The sequence below is a fragment of the Bison bison genome, unplaced genomic scaffold (assembly GCF_000754665.1).
Source record: "Bison bison bison isolate TAMUID 2011002044 unplaced genomic scaffold, Bison_UMD1.0 scf7180017864525, whole genome shotgun sequence".
NCBI lineage: Eukaryota > Metazoa > Chordata > Mammalia > Artiodactyla > Bovidae > Bison > Bison bison.
In genome coordinates, this window is record NW_011495076.1 from 2,350,123 (window position 1) to 2,366,645 (window position 16,523).

The window sequence follows — 16,523 nt, forward strand, 5'->3', positions numbered from 1 at the left end:
TTTCATGTGTTTGTTAGCCATCTGTATGTCTTCTTTGGAGAAATGTCTATTTAGTTCTTTGGCCCATTTTTTGATTGGGTCATTTATTTTTCTGGAGTTGAGCTGGAGGAGTTGCTTGTATATTTTTGAGATTAGTTGTTTGTCGGTTGCTTCATTTGCTATTATTTTCTCCCATTCTGAAGGCTGTCTTTTCACCTTGCTGATAGTTTCCTTTGATGTGCAGAGCTTTTAAGGTTAATTAGGTCCCATTTGTTTATTTTTGCTTTTATTTCCAATATTCTGGGAGGTGGGTCATAGAGGATCCTGCTGTGATGTATGTCAGAGAGTGTTTTGCCTATGTTCTCCTCTAGGAGTTTTATAGTTTCTGGTCTTATGTTTAGATCTTTAATCCATTTTGAGTTTATTTTTGTGTATGGTGTTAGAAAGTGTTCTAGTTTCATTCTTTTACAAGTGGTTGACCAGTTTTCCCAGCACCACTTGTTAAAGAGATTGTCTTTAATCCATTGTATATTCTTGCCTCCTTTGTCAAAGATAAGGTGTCCATATGTGCGTGGATTTATCTCTGGGCTTTCTATTTTGTTCCATTGATCTATATTTCTGTCTTTGTGCCAGTACCATAACCCTAAAGACTCCACCAGAAAATTACTAGAACTAATCAATGACTATAGTAAAGTTTCAGGATATGAAATCAACACACAGAAATCCCTTGCATTCCTATACACTAATAATGAGAAAACAGAAAGAGAAATTAAGGCACCTCCTTTCTTTAAGATTGGAGTGAAAACTGGCTTTGCCAGTCCTTTGGCCACTGCTGAGTTTTCCAAATTTGCTCACATATTGAGTGCAGCCCTTTAACAGCATCATCTTTTAGTATTTTAAATAGCTCTTTTGGAATTCTATCACCTCCACTAGCTTTGTTTGTAGTAACGTTCTTAAGGCCCACTTGACTTCACACTCCGTAATGTCCAACTCTAGGTAAAACATTACTGTGGTATTAATCGTCAGTTCTGTAAAGCAGTATGTCTGGAAATGTCCCTTCCACGTCTTATCTCTTTTACACTTTTACCCATCTCATTTTCCTTTTCTACCATTTAACCACCCGTCTGTTTGGGTAACCAATTTTAATAGTTTCTTGCTTAGTTTTTAATTTCTTCCTATCATCTTACACAGATGAGAAGATACACGTAGGAAAGCAGATATAAAAATTATATTGAGTTGGCCAAAAAGTTCTTTTGGGTTTTTCTGTAAGCTGTTCTAGGAAAATGGAAATGAACTTTTTGGCCAACCCAATATATGAAAAGTAGTGTATTAGAGACACTACATACTTGATTCTATGACAGCTTTATTAAGATAAATTCACATGCTGTAAAATTCATCCCTTTAAATTGAACAATTCTGTCATTTTTAGTATATTAACAGAGTTGTGCAACCATCGTTATGTCTAATTTGAGGACATTTTCATCAACTGCAGTGCTGCTACTACTAAGTCATTTCAGTTGTGTCCGACTCTTCGCGACCCCATGGACCGCAGCCCACAGGCTCCTCCGTCCATGGGATTTTCCAGGCAAGACTACTGGAGTGGTTGCCATTGCCTTCTCTGAACCCCAATGAAACCGTGTATATTAACAGTTACTCCTGTTCCCTCCTGTTCCCACGTCTTGACAACAGCTAATCTACTTCTCATCTTTATAGAATTTCCTATTCTGAGCATTTCATATAAATGAAATCATAGAATTTTTTTTGTAATTAGCTTCTTTCACTTACCATGATGTTTTAAGGTTCGACCATATTGTAGCACCCATCAGTACTTCATACCTTTTTATTATTAAATAATATTTTATTGCATGGGTGTGCATGTACATGTGTGCTCAGTCATGTCTGACTCTTTGAGACCCTAAGGACTGCATCCTACCAGGCTGATCTGTCTATGGAATTTTCCAGGCACGAATACTGGAGTGGGTTGCCATTTCCTCCTCCAGGGGATCTTACAGCCCCAGGGATTGAACCAGTATCTCTTAACATCTCTTTCATTGGCAGGTGGGTTCTTTACTTCCAGCACCACCTGGGAAGCCCCTTTAGCCATTAGAGAATTGCAAGTGAAAACAACAGTGATACTATGACTCCAACAGTGATAGTTTAAAGGGACAGACTAATAACAAGTGTGAACATGGATGTGGAGAAACTGAAACCCTCTCATACTATGGGGGGAATGTAAATGTCACAGCTGCTTCAGCAAACAGTTTGGCAGTTTCTCATAAAGTTACCCTAAGATGCAGCAATTACATCCCTAGGTATATATATCCAAAAGAGGAAGCATAAGTCCATATGAAAACATTGTGAATCTATAAACAAAATTATGTGTTACTTATACAATAAGGCTTCCCTGGTGGCTCAGTGGTAAAGAATCTGCCTGCCAGTGTAGTATTCTTGCCCGAAGAATCCCATGGACAGAGGAGCTTGGCAGGCAGCAGTCCATAGGGTGGCAGAGTTGAATGTGACTGAAGTGATTTAGCACCCAAGCACACAATGGCTAATGATGCTCAACATCTTTACATGTGCCTGTTGGCAAGTTGTATATCTTCGGTGGGAAAGTCAAAGTGTTAGTTGCTCAGTCGTGTCTGACTCTGTGACTCCATGGACTGTAGCCTGCCAGGTTCCTCTGTCCATGGGATTCTCTAAGCAAGAATACTGGAGTGGGTTCCCATTCACTTCTCCATGAGATCTTCGTGACCCGGGGATCAAACCCTGGTCTCCCAAATTGTCGGCAGATGCTTTACCATCTGAGCCATCAGGGAAGCCCATCGTCTGTGGGGCAATGTTTATTAAAGTGCTGTGCCCAATTTTTAGTTAGGTTATTTATCTTTTCATTTATTGCCCTAGAGATTACCTTAATAACTTATAACATTATAATTTGGGTTATTACCAGCTTAGTTTCAGTAAAATAACAGTAGTTTTGCTCCTGTGTACTTTTCATTTCCTTTTACCTCCTTTGTGCTCCTAGTGTCATACAAATTACTTCTTTCTAGTTTATAAACCCCAAAACAAAATTTAATGATTATTGCTTTGTAATTTCAGTCACTGAGTTGTGTCAAACTCTTTGCGACCCCATGGACTGCAGCACGCCAGGTTTCCCTGTCCCATTACCAACTCCAAGAGCTTGCTCAGACTCATGTCCATTGAGTTGGTGATGCCATCCAACCATCTCATCCTCCATCGTCCCCTTATCCTCCCGCCTTCACTCTTCCCAGCATCGGGGTCTTTTCCAGTGAGTCAGTTCTTCGCATCAGGTGGCCAAAGTATTGGAGCTCCAGCTTTAGCATCAGTTCTTCTGATGACTGTTCAGGACTGATTTCCTTTAGGATTGACTGGTTTGATCTCCTTGCAGTCCAAGGGACTCTCAAGAATCTTCTCCAACACCACAGTTCAAAAGCGTCAATTCTTCAGCTCTCAGCTTTCTTTATGGTCCAAGTCTCACATCCGTACATGACTACTGGAAAAACCATAGCCTTGACTAGATAGATCTTTGTTGGCAAAGTAATGTCTCTACTTTTTAATATGCTGTCTAGGTTGGGCATAGCTTTTCTTCCCAGGAGCAGTCATCTTTTAATTTCATGGCTGCAGTCACCATCTGCAGTGATTTTGGAGCCCAAGAAAATAAAGTATGTCACTGTTTGCATTATTTCCCTATCTATTTGCCATGAAGTGATGGGACTTGATGCCGTGATCTTAGTTTTCTGATTGTTTAGTTTTAAGCCAACTTTTTCACTCTCCTCTTTCCCTTTCATCAAGAGGATCTTTAGTTCCTCTTCACCTTCTGCCAAAAGGGTAATTGCTGTGTAAAGTGTGCCTTTAAATCAGATAGAGTTGCAAATAAAAATTATATTTGTGCTGTCTTTTGTGTTTACTTATTATGTAGGGTTTCTATCTGATTGTGAGGAATTTTCAATTTTTGCTTATCAGAGAATGTCTTAAGTTCAGCTTTATTTTTGAAAGATGCCTTTGGTAGATACTGAATTCTTGGTTGACATTCATTTTGTTTTAATGTCTTCAGTATGTCATCCATCTACTTTCTGGCCTGTGTGGTTTCTGATGAGATGTTAGTCATTATTCATATTCAGTCACCTATATAGGGTCATTTAAGTCTCTTGCTGCTTTCCTGATTCTTTGTCTATTTTTTGGCAATTTGATTGTGATGAGTCTAGCTGTGGATCTCTGCTTTTTCTCTTTTTGAAGTTGCTGAGCTTTTATTGTGTTGACATGTTTTTCTTCAGATTTGGGATGTTGTCTGCCATTGTTTCTTCAAATATACTTCTTGCCTCATTCTCTTCTTGTCTCTTTGCCTATGTCCTTTTTTCCAGTACTTCATGGACTACCATTATGTTTATGTTGGTATGCTTGATTTTGTTCCATACTTTCTGGCTGTGTAGTTTTTTATTCCCTCTTATTATTTCTGTTCCTTAGCCTGGTAAATGTTATTTGACAATCTTATTTTGCTAGCTTGTATCAGTTTTTGAACCTCTTTGTCTCTAGTGGAATTTTATTTCAGTTATTCTACTTTTTAAAAATAATTTTTTTTCTTTATTTTTCTTGTGCCGGGTCTTTGTTGCTGTGCGCTTTCTCTAGTGTTGGAGAGTGGGGGCTTTTCTTCCCCTGTGGTGTGCAGGCTTCTCACTGTGGTGGCTTCTCTTACTGTGGAGCGTGGACTCTGGGGTGCGTTGGCTTCAGTAGTTGCCACATGTGGGCTCAGTAGTTGCAGTTCCCAGTCTCTGAAGCGCAGGCTGAGGAGCTCTGACACACCAGCTTGTTTGTGGCATGCGGGATCTTCCCAGACCAGGGATCCAACCTGTGTCCCCTGCATTGGCAGGCATTTTCTTTACCACTGAGCCACCAAGGTAGCCCTCTACTTTTCAACTTAAGGATTTTTATTTGGTTCTTTTTAATAATTTCTTTCTGTTTATTAATCATCTGTATTTGATGAATGTAGTTCATATACTTTCTTTTAGTTTTTTAGAAATGATTTCCTTTAGTTATTTGAATGTATTCAAAATAGCAGATTTAAAGTCTTTGTGTAATGTCTGAGTCTTCTCAAGGTTAGCTTCTGTTGATTGCTTTTTTCCCCCCATGAATGTGGGTTATATTTTTATACTTTCTTGGGTGGTTTTTTTTTTTTTTTTTTTGCATCTCATAAGTTTTTGTTGAAAACTGGGCATTTTAAGCAAAACAGCGTGGCGGCTGTGGTCAAATTCTCCATCTCCCCTCTTTCCTCCACCCCAGGATTTATTATTGTTTTTTGTTGTTTAGTGACTTTTGGGGAACTAATTCTGTAAAGTCTGTTTTCTTTGTCTTGTTTTGTCACTGAAGTCTTTAGTTATCCTATTGGTTGTTTGTGGGGTCTTGCAAGGAGTCAGACAGGTCAAATAATCTTTTTTGGGAATGGAGCTTTGAAGAAGCCTATTCTCTTCCAGTTGCTGACTGGGTGCTGATTTTTGCCATGATTGCATGCTGTTGGTTTTCAAGGCTACTGTAAAACAAGTGAGGGAAGATAACGAATGGGCAAGTTAAAATACAACAAGAACTGCTGTTTTTACTGACATCCAGCCCTTTTTCTTGAGTAAGTGTTCTTTGAATTGCTGTAACCCTTTGTTCATTTCCAGAGATCAGAAGAAATTGATTTTGATAATTTTGCCTCTTACTGCTTTTAATGAAGGAGAGACTTTTCTTAAGTCTTTACTCTGTTAATTTCTTTAATGTCACTCCACTGTATATCCTTTTGTTTTCCAGTGTACACATAAGAGAATCTTTAAAAGTAAATATTACTGTGCCAGCTGTCTAATAATAGTTTTTCCATTCAGTATATTGCTATCTGTCATGTCTGTTCTTCTAAAAGTTTTAATTTCTGCATGGTGTTTTAACACATGGGAGTAACATATTATTTGTTTCACTTGTTTTTGAAACTTTGGTTTTTATGATTTTTCATTATCCTTAACAGTGCTTTGTTGAATGTTGTTTTATCTAAACCTTATAAATTTAAAAGGTATAAATTTGTGGAAGTGAAATTTATTGAGTGTGAGAGCATGAAGACTTAAGTTTTCGATGCATGTGGCCAAGTTGATCTTTAGGGAAGTGGTTTCATTTATATTCCACCAGTCATGTGTGAAAGTGCCTGTTTTCCCACATCCTCACACTACTGGGTACTACTGTACCCAGTAGTAATTTAGTTTAATTTAGTGCTCTCCAGTAGATCTTTTGGTAATTATGAAAATGTTCTCTATCTATGAAATTTCCATTTCTATATCGAGTAGGGTAATCACTACCAGCATGTGGCTCTTGAACACTTGAAATGTAGCTAGTCCTAAATAAGGTATGCTGTATTTCAAAGATTATTACAAAGCCAAAGCATGTAGAAAAATTAATAATGTAAAGTGAGTCATAACTTTTTATATTGACTGCATGTTGAGATGTTGATATTGTATATATGTTGGGTGAAATAAAATAATGTTGTTAACTTCACCTTTTTACTCTTCATGTGTCTACTGTAATATTTATTACATAGGTAATTCATCTTATATTTCTATCAGTGGTTGTCTAGACTGTAGACCATTCTTCCTTTAAAAAAAGCCCTGCTTCTTTAAAGCTTATGCTATTTAATAACAGTATTTTCTCACCCTTCTTAACTTTGTCAGAGACTGTATCCCTGTTTTCTCTTTATTTGTTAAAGATGGCACCAAACAGATTTTCTTTCTACTCCACGCCCTGTTATCATTCTGGGGCATATTTAGTGACCATGTATAAAACTTGTTCAGTAATTTACTTACACATCTGGGATTATTGTTGAGCCATCATTTTAACGGCTCCATGTGGTCATCTGGAACTTCTGGTCCACCTCTGAAGACTTAAGTGTATGGCTTTTTCTGTCTACAACTTCATATTCTTTTAGCTGTCTCATTTCCTTACTTCCTCCCTTGGATCCTTGACCCTCTCCATTTTGTTCAGTGATTCACTTCAACCATACTTGTCAGCTCTCTTGATGCCTTGTAGTTTTTTTGCGCCCTTTCTGCAAAATAACAGCTTCAGATAACAGTCTTGGCTTACATTCAGTTACAGATTGCTACTGGAGTAAAAGATCACACGATTCAGTTCAGTCACTCAGTCATGTCCAATTCTTTGCAACCCCATGGACTGCAGCATGCCAGGCGTCCCTGTCCATCACAGATTTATCCTAAACTAGTGGACAGAATTGCTTGGATGCCTGCTGTGTATTCCTAGCCCTTCTTTTTGTTTTGATGGTTGCTGATTCAAATCTTTATCTCTTAAAATTCCCTGGTAAGTCCCTTTAGGATTAGTAAATGATTTTTCTCTCTGATGTTTAAAGAAAATCCTGTCTTTCACTCCAAAATGTTATCTGTATCCTAGTTTACCTTCCTTTCTTTAGCCACTTGTCTAGGTAATGCTTTTTTTTAAATTTATTTTTATTTTAAAAAATTGATTTGTTGAAGTATAGTAGATTTACAATGTTGTGTTAATTTCTGCTGTACAGCAAAGTGACTCATTTATATATACATATGCTTTCTTTTTTATATTCCTTTCCATTGTGGTTTATCCCAGGGTATTGAACGTAGTTCTCTGTGCTATATGCTAGGACCTTGTTTATCCATTCTATATGTAATAACTTGCATCTACTGACCCCAAACTCCCAGCATTTAAACATGCAACCATCCTTTTTTTTTTTTAATTCCTAAAACCCTGCCTTAACCCTTTGTTGTTCTCTAAATTCTACTTTATTGCTCTTCTGTTCACAGATAAGCATTCAGAAAGAATTGACTTGTTTACGCTCACTGTCTACAGTTACTCACTACTTATTTATTTCCATTATGCCTCCATCTATCTTTCTCTTATCTGTCCAGTGCTCTGACAATGGTCCCTGATAATTTTAAATAGATTCTTTTCTGTCTCTGTATTGACCACTCCAGAGCATTTGGTACAGTTGACCACTTCTCGAAGGAGGCCACTACAGTTGACCTCCTTGAACTGCTTCTAAAAACTGTTTTCCTCATTCTTCTTTTTTCACCTTTTCCTAGGTTGTGTAGGTCATAGAGTTGGGATTTTGTTGTTGGTTGTGGCCTGCTTCCTACTTTGAATACTGTATTTGGATTCATAACCCATGGCCTTCATACCATTTAAATGTTGATGACTTAAAATGTTAGTGTCTGCCTAACCTAGACATTTCTAGAACTTCTAACTTTTATATATATAGCTGCCTACTAGATATTTGTTTTCCTAAAGCCCATTTTTTAGCACCTTAAACTCAAGTGAATTTTTCTTTTAGTGACTGGAACCACCATTAATCCAGCTCAATGTAAATTCATAAATTTAGAATTTATGTCTTGCTGTTCCCCCCACAAGTTACAGAAACTTGTCACTTCAGCTCATTAATATCTAACCCAGCATTGTTCATTAGAAGTTAATGTAAGTCACATATGTAAGCTTTTCTGGTAGCCTAGGCTTCCCTAGTAGCTCAGATGGTAAATAATCTGTCTGCAGTGCAGGAGACATGGGTTCAATCCCTGGGGCAGGAAGATCCCCTGGAGAAGTAAATGGCAAGCCACTGCAATATTCTTGCCTAGAGAATCCCATAGACAGAGGAGCCTGGCAGGCTGTAGTCCATAGGGTCGCACAGAGTTGAACATGACTGAAGTGACTTTGCACGCAGGCATGTTAAAAAGTTGAAAAAAATAAATTTAATTTTAGTATCATTTTTATATAGCCCAATATAGCTGAAATTTTATTTCAATATGTAATCAGTATAAAAATTGACATTTCATTCTTTTTTTTCATAATAAGTCTTTAAAACCTGATTTGTGGGACTTCCTACTGGTTCAGTGGCTGGTCCAGTGACTAAGGCTCCATGCTCCCAGAGCGGGGGGCGTGGGGTTCGATCCCTGGTCAGGGAACTAGATCCCATATGCTTCAACTAAGACCCGGCACAATCAAATAAATAAATAAATAAAAATAAGTATATATAAAAAAATCTGGCTTGTATTTTATGCTTAATGTGTGTGAAAGTGGCTCAGTTGTGTCTGACTCTTTGCAACTTCGTGGACTATATAGTCCATGGAATTCTCTAGGCCAGAATATTGGAGTAGGTAGCCATTCCCTTCTCCAGGGGATCTTCCCAACCCAGGAATTGAACCCAGGCCTCCTGCATTGCAGGTGGATTCTTTACCAATGGAGCCAGAGCATATCCCAATTCAGACTTGCTAAATTTCAAGTGATTGATAGCCACATGGAGCTAGTGACTACTGTAATGAACAGTAGTGTTCTAACTTAACTCTTAATCCTTGTTACTTCTGTCATGGTTCAGGTCCTAATTTCTTCCCTGGGCTACTGCAGCAGATCTTGAAATTGCTACCAGTATCTCCTCAATATTCTTATTAGTTGTAATTTTCTAAAATATGAATATGACTTGGCTTGTGAATTAATGTGATAGTGCAGTTTTCTGCTTAAAATCCTTTAATACTCTTCATAAGTTTTAAAGATGATGCCTCATCTGAGTTCTTTACTGTGGCCTATAAAGTCCTCTGTGATCTGGATTTTGCTTGACTTCCTACTCTGCGTCTCCTGGACCTTGATTATGAGGTGTACTGAACTATTTTTAGTTACCAAAAAGATCTGTACTTTCTTCTCTTGCTTTTGGGCCTTTACAGTTGCCAATTTGCTTGCCCATATTGTGCAGCACCTACCCAAATTTCTCATCAGACTAAGGCCTGCTAGTCCTTCAGAATCTGAAGATTCTGACAACATAATGGGAGAAAACACCCTTCCTTTTTGTTCTCATAGCTGTCTTCCTGTGCTTGCTTCCATTATAGTGTTTATCACTGTATTAATAGAATTGCCTTCTAACTTCTCTGACCTCAGATTCTTAGTTTCATAAGCAGGGACCTTGTTTTCATTAGCTTCTGTATTCCTAATTGGTAATACATACATTATGTGAATCCAGTAGCTACGTTAAATGAATGAGTGTGGCCAGTAATTCTATAAGAAGAGATTTAAATTTCAAGTTCAGAACAAAGAAAAAAATTTATTTAAATTTTTAAGTTACCTCTTACATGTATTCATACAGATATTAAAATCTTTTAGGTAGAGTAACCAAGAATCCAGCACAAGATTAAGAAAGTAAAAGTTGATTATGTTTGTACAGTTGTTCATCTCAGTAAAAAGGGAAGAGCTGCTGCTACTGCTGCTAAGTTGCTTCAGTAGTATCCAACTCTGTGCAGCCCCATAGACGGCAGCCCACCAGGCTCTCCGTCCCTGGGATTCTCCAGGCAAGAAACTATCGAGCACTTGAAATTCCTACCATCTCTTACATAACTCAAGGGGAAAGTTACAGAACTTCACTACTGAAAAGTCTTAAGTATTTTAAATATAACTGGTGCAAAAGTACCTAGATTCTAGATTTAATATAACAACACTACGAAGATGTTACAGGATCACATAAGTGTTTCCTAAATATTACCTTTATTGTCCCCTCCTCAATTTTCTTTAAAGGTCATACGTTAGTTTGCATGCCCCTAGCTCTTGCCTTTTTGCAGAAGGCAATGGCAACCCACTCCAGTACTCTTGCCTGGAAAATCCCATGGATGGAGGAGCCCTGCAGGCTTGACTAGACGGACCTTTGTTGGCAAAGTAATGTCTCTGCTTTTTAATATGCTATCTAGGTTGGTCATAACTTTCCTTCCAAGGAGTAAGCGTCTTTTAATTTTACGGCTGCAATCACCATCTGCAGTGATTTTGGAGCCCCAAAAAGTAAAGTTTGACACTGTTTCCACTGTTTCCCCATCTATTTCCCATGAAGTAATGGGACTGGATGCCATGATCTTCATTTTCTGAATGTTGAGCTTTAAGCCAACTTTTTCACTCTCCTCTTTCACCTTCATCAAGAGGCTTTTTAGTTTCTCTTCACTTTCTGCCATAAGGGTGGTGTTATCTGCATATCTGAGGTTGTTGTTATTTCTCCCGGCAATCTTGATTCCAGCTTGTGCTTCATCCACGCCGGCATTTCTCATGATGTTCTCTGCATATAAGTTAAATAAGCAGGATGCCAGTATACAGCCTTGACGTACTCCTTTCCCAATTTTGAACCAGTCTGTTGTTCCATGTCTGATTCTAACTGTTGCTTCTTGACCTGCATACACATTTCTCAGGCAGATAAGGTGGTTATGGTATTCCTATCTCTTTTAAGAATTTTCCACAGTTGTTGTCTTATACACAGTCAAAGGCTTTGGCATAATCAATAAAGCAGATGTTTTTCTGGAATTCTGTTGCTTTTTCTGTGATCCAACAGATGTTGGAATCTCTGGTTTCTCTGCATTTTTCTAAATTCAACTTGAACATCTGGAAGTTCACAGTTCACACACTGTTGAAGCCTGGCTTGAAGAATTTTGAGCATTACTTTGCCAGTATGTGAGATGAGCAATTGTGTGGTAGTTTGAATATTCTTTGGCATTGCCCTTCCTTGGGATTGAGATGAAAAGTAACCTTTTCCAGCTCTTAGGCCACTGCTGAGTTTTCCAAATTTGCTGGCATATTGAGTGCAGCACTTAAACAGTGCTTTTTCACTCTCAATTTCAATCTTTTAGGATTTGAAATAGCTCAGCTGGAATTCCGTCACCTCCACTAGCTTTGTTCATAGTAACGCTTCCTAAGGCCCACTTGACTTTGCATTCCAGGATGTCTGGCTCTACATGAGTGATTGAGAGAGTTGAAGGTTTATAGTAGATCCTATAAAAATGTTTTAATTTCCCCTCAAATTCTCACTTTTATTGCTTCCAACCTATTACAACTCAGTTTTATTGTTGTTCCCCAAAAGCATATTTAGCAATTTTCAAAATAAGGTGCTGTTTTTCTCCTTGGAAAATATATGTTAATTTATAAATATTAATATTCAAAATTTAAAAATTATAATGGGTTTTCAGATGCCAAGGTTTTGATAACTTTACTTTGAAATAAGAACAAATGGTAGAGAATATAAACAAATCTTAAGAGTTCCAATAGTCTATTATTGAAACCTTTTTGAGGCATCTTTTTCTTTGAATATAATTGATTTCTAGAAGTAAGTTTAAGTAAATTAATGACTGCAGTTACTGGGTATTGTATTTAAGTTGATTTTCCCACAGGTAGTGAAATAGCAAGCAATGGAATTGTAGTTTGATTTTCTTAAATGTGAATTTGACATAGAGATTTGCCATATCTTTTAGATAGTTACCGAAAGATTTAACATGTGCTTTTAGAAAAGATGATTTGATAACTGTTTCTTCTTACGTAACTGATGATTGAAATCAAGTAATACTTTTAAGGTATTTTGGGTGAAGCCTGGGTGAATATACTTTTATCTATATTTGCATGCTTATAAGTGTCACAGTTACGTCACTCGGGTCTATAAATAATGTTTCTTTATCCAGAGATTATATTTCACACTGGCACTGTGAGCATTATATTTGTCCAGAAAAAGAATCAGTGGGTGGTTAAATCTTCTGAATTACAGACTGTGGTTGATTTTAGAATTTGGGAAAGGCAAGATTCTTATGAAATGTGAAAAGTTTATGTGTTTTAGTCAGCCAGTGTTATATTTTAGTATATTCCCTAAATCTGTCTTTTGTGTTTAGACACAGTTTCTTTCTCAGGAGAAATTTTCCTGAAAGTGTATTTTTGTTTATTTTTTTAAACAACTCCTGTGTATCAGCACTCTGTTAGGAATGTAGAGATGAATATGACATGATTTTCTTCCTCTGGGAAATCAGTCATATGGGGAAACTGGCAAATGACATGCTTAATTTTAAAATAATTTGTAACATATATTTATTTTAAGAATTATATTAGTTAACATATACAGAGAATTATCTACTTTCAAACTAGTAAGTCTTCTTCCTCACTGTGTTACTGAGACTGCTCTTGTGTAGAATTATCAGTAATCTTATTTCCAAATTTTATGGTCACATCTCTGGTATTTTTCATTTGACTTTTCAGTAGCATTTAACACAGTTGAATAACCTTCAGCCCTTCTAGTTTTCTTTCCTCCTCACTGACTGATCTTTCTTACTCATTTTCTGCCTAACATTTTAGTGTTGGAGTGCTCCAGGAAACTGCCTGTGTGATGTGCTGTGCTTAGTCGCTCAGCAAAGTGTCTGACTCTTTGTGACCCCATGGACTATAGCCCACTAGGCTCCTCTTTCCATGGGGATTCTGCAGGCAAGAATACTGGAGTGGGTTGCCATGTCCTCCCCGCAGCCCAGGGATCGAATCCTCTGGTCTCTTGCATTGCAGGCGGATTCTTAAGCCAGCAGGGAAGCCCCAGGAAACTGCCTAGAATCCCTTTCATCTATAATCTCTCTTTGAGAATATAATCCTCTCTCAGTACTATCTATATGCTTATGTTTCCTAAATCTGTATTTTCAGGAACAACCAACCCTGGAATTTCTGAATTCATATGTTTAACTGCCTATGACCATTTCTTCTTGAATATGTAATAGAGTCTTCAACACATTCAAAGCTTTTTTTGATTTTGGTGATTTTGGCCCTCACCGCTCACTCTTTTCCTTTGTTCCCTCTTTCCGTGGAGATATCACTAGCCATTGAGTTGTTCAAGTCAAGTAGTGAGAGTTATCTTTTGTCTCTTTTACTGATCTCATGTAATGCACCAGAAGTGTCCTGACCATTCTTCCTTCAAAACCTGTTCTGAATCTTTCTCTTTCCTACATCGACACCATCTAAATTCAGTATACCCTTTCTTTCTTAAACTATTATAGTAGGCTTCTTAGCAGTTTTCTTATTTCCATTTCTTCTCTTAACAGTAAGAACTATCTTTAAAACACAAATCAGGTCAGGTCACTTGCCTGTGTGAAACCCTCCAGTGGCTTCCCATCATGCCTAAAATAACACTCAGATTTCCTGCTTTGACTAGGTCCCACATTATCTGGCCCCTGCCTGCCTGCCTGACCTATTTTCTACCACTTGTCCCCTGGTCTACTACCTTACTTCTGTGGAGTTCATATACTTTATTTTTGTTCCTGAAAGTACCAGGTTCACCCCCACTTCAGGGCCCACCGCTTGCCCTAAAATGCTTTTCCCTGTTTTCTTACCTCAGTCTCCCAGTTGTCCCTAAGACTGTTCTGTGACTTGAGGATAAAGCAGTGAATAAGACACAGGGGTAGACTGAGGCCTTTTTCTTACACCTTTTGTATGGTGGGTTTCTTGAACATGTAACCTAAAATATTTTCTCGGAAACTTCTTCAGTTCTCTCAGATGGTCAGATGGCTTCCTCTTTTTGATGTCACAACTTCTGTAACTCCTTTAATCTGTACCTTGATGGAGTTTACGTTCTAGTTGGAGGTAGAGTGAGTGGAGATCACCATAAACAAGATTTGTATGTATGTTAAATGGTGATAGGTGCTAAAGGGAAAAAAAAAACATAAAGCAACAAAGTGCTGAGATGAGGAGTAGGTTGTAGTTGTAGTAAGGGTATTCAGAGCAGTCCTCTCTGTGGAGGTGACATTTGAATAATCATTGTCTTTTCTAGGTTGTGATATAACTCAGGTTTGTTAAATATAGAAAAAAAGACATACCCTTTTTACGGACATTTTGTCCAAAGATGGTCTTATTTTCTCCTCTGTGCTCTGTTGGTTGCCTTTCAGTTTTCATAGGTCACATTTACTTCATCTTTCCATTTGTTATTGCTTGCAGTCTTTAGCTTCCTTTCCTATATCCCTAAGTTTGCATTTCTTCCAATTCTGAACTTTAGTTTAATTACTTGAAATATAGTAATACTATATAAAGATCCTAGGGAAAATATTGGCATTTATCTGATCTGATCTGTCTTAATCCAGTGACTGACAAAGCAAAATTGTATGAAATTTACATTTTTTTTCTTCTTCTTGGAATTTAAAGTCGGTCCCTGTATATCTTCTTGAAATTTCATACTTTACACTTTTTTCATCATTTCTTGAAAGACTTCAGGTGCAAGGCATAGTGATTGTCCTTTCTGAAAAGATAGGAGGTGTTTGATTCTGTGTTTTATCAGGAAAGCTGCTAAAATGGACTCACTGGGCCTTATATCCAACAAAAAAATATTTCCTTGATGTGAGTAGAAAAAAGTCTACTTTCAGTATATTTGTAATTTACCTCTAATTTGTTGAGTTACACGTAAGTAACTTTCATTTTCCCCCCTCTTCATTTTACTATGTTCCAATGGATTTCTCTGCCCTGTTTGGACTGAATGTGCCATGAATGATTTTTGGAATTCCTCATTTACTGTTCCTCTGTGGATCTGTTCTGTTGGAACCTGGAACACTGGAATGATGGAAATATGTTCTTTACAAAGTAGCTGTGAGTATACTACATAATTAATACAGAGGCTTTTTTCTGGTCTAAGTTAAATTTCAGTTACAATTGGATGAAATATGAATCAAGGAAGCTTTAAATTTAATACATAGTCTTAGCTCTGCACATAGTAGGCTTTCAAATATTTGACTTTAAAATATTCTGATCAGTGTCTTAACTAGTATATTTAAAATTAGCCTCTAATTTAATTGGCTTACTTATCTGCTCAACATTTGTCTTAAAATTAATTTATATGAATTTTTAAAAAGGGTAAAAGATTATGGATGGAATATTTATTATATATGTGATACTAGTGAGGAATGCAGGGTGCTGTTCTTTGTTAAATCCGAATGTATTGAATTATTACTTTGATCCCATATAAGTGTTTTTGGATGAGAATTTAAATGTGGCAAAAACCTTTAAGAGAAATGTGTATCTCTTAGGAATGTTATTTTTAAATGATGAATGGCATTATGTTTTAATGATGAATAAGACCTACCTCTAAGTAAATTAATCTGTAAGACTACTCACTCAGATGGTCTGAACTGTGGACAGTATTTGTCACCAATGGGTAAGTTGAGAGTCACACTGATTTTCTATGCCAATTTAGAAGTAGGTTTGTATGAACTAATCATGAAATTATTGGTGAGGTCATCAAAGCTATACAGAAGCTATACATCAAAAGCTATACAAAAAATGGAATTAAAGTTTACTTTAAAACCAGGATAAATCTGATGCCCAGTAAAAGCATAGAGGTGACATCACTGGACCTAGTATAAGACTTTGAAAGATAATGTTTACTGATTGACATTGATCATGAGAGCTTTCAAGAGTTTATGAAAAATTTTAAACTCCACATTTTGATTTTATTTCATGAATAAGAAGGTGAATTTCAAGAAAATCCTGCCTGTGGTTTTTAGTATGAGCAAAGGGAATAATTAAAAGAATCCTTAATATAATCATATAAGATTATATATGTAATATAACAGGGAATATGTTATATAACATAATATAATATATTATTAATACAAAATATATAATTAATTATATAATATATAGTATAGCAGGGAAGCCTGGCATCCTGCAGTCCATGGGGTCGCAAAGAGTCGAACATGACTGAGTGACTGAACTGAATATAATCTTAAGGGGAT

The 16,523-nt window shown here is 37.0% G+C and overlaps 1 protein-coding gene across 1 annotated transcript in view; it reads left to right on the top strand.

The window, feature by feature from the left end:
- Nucleotides 1–16,523, top strand: part of SEPT7 (septin 7) — a 99,479-nt gene that overhangs the window by 24,708 nt on the left and 58,248 nt on the right. The window lies entirely within an intron of this gene.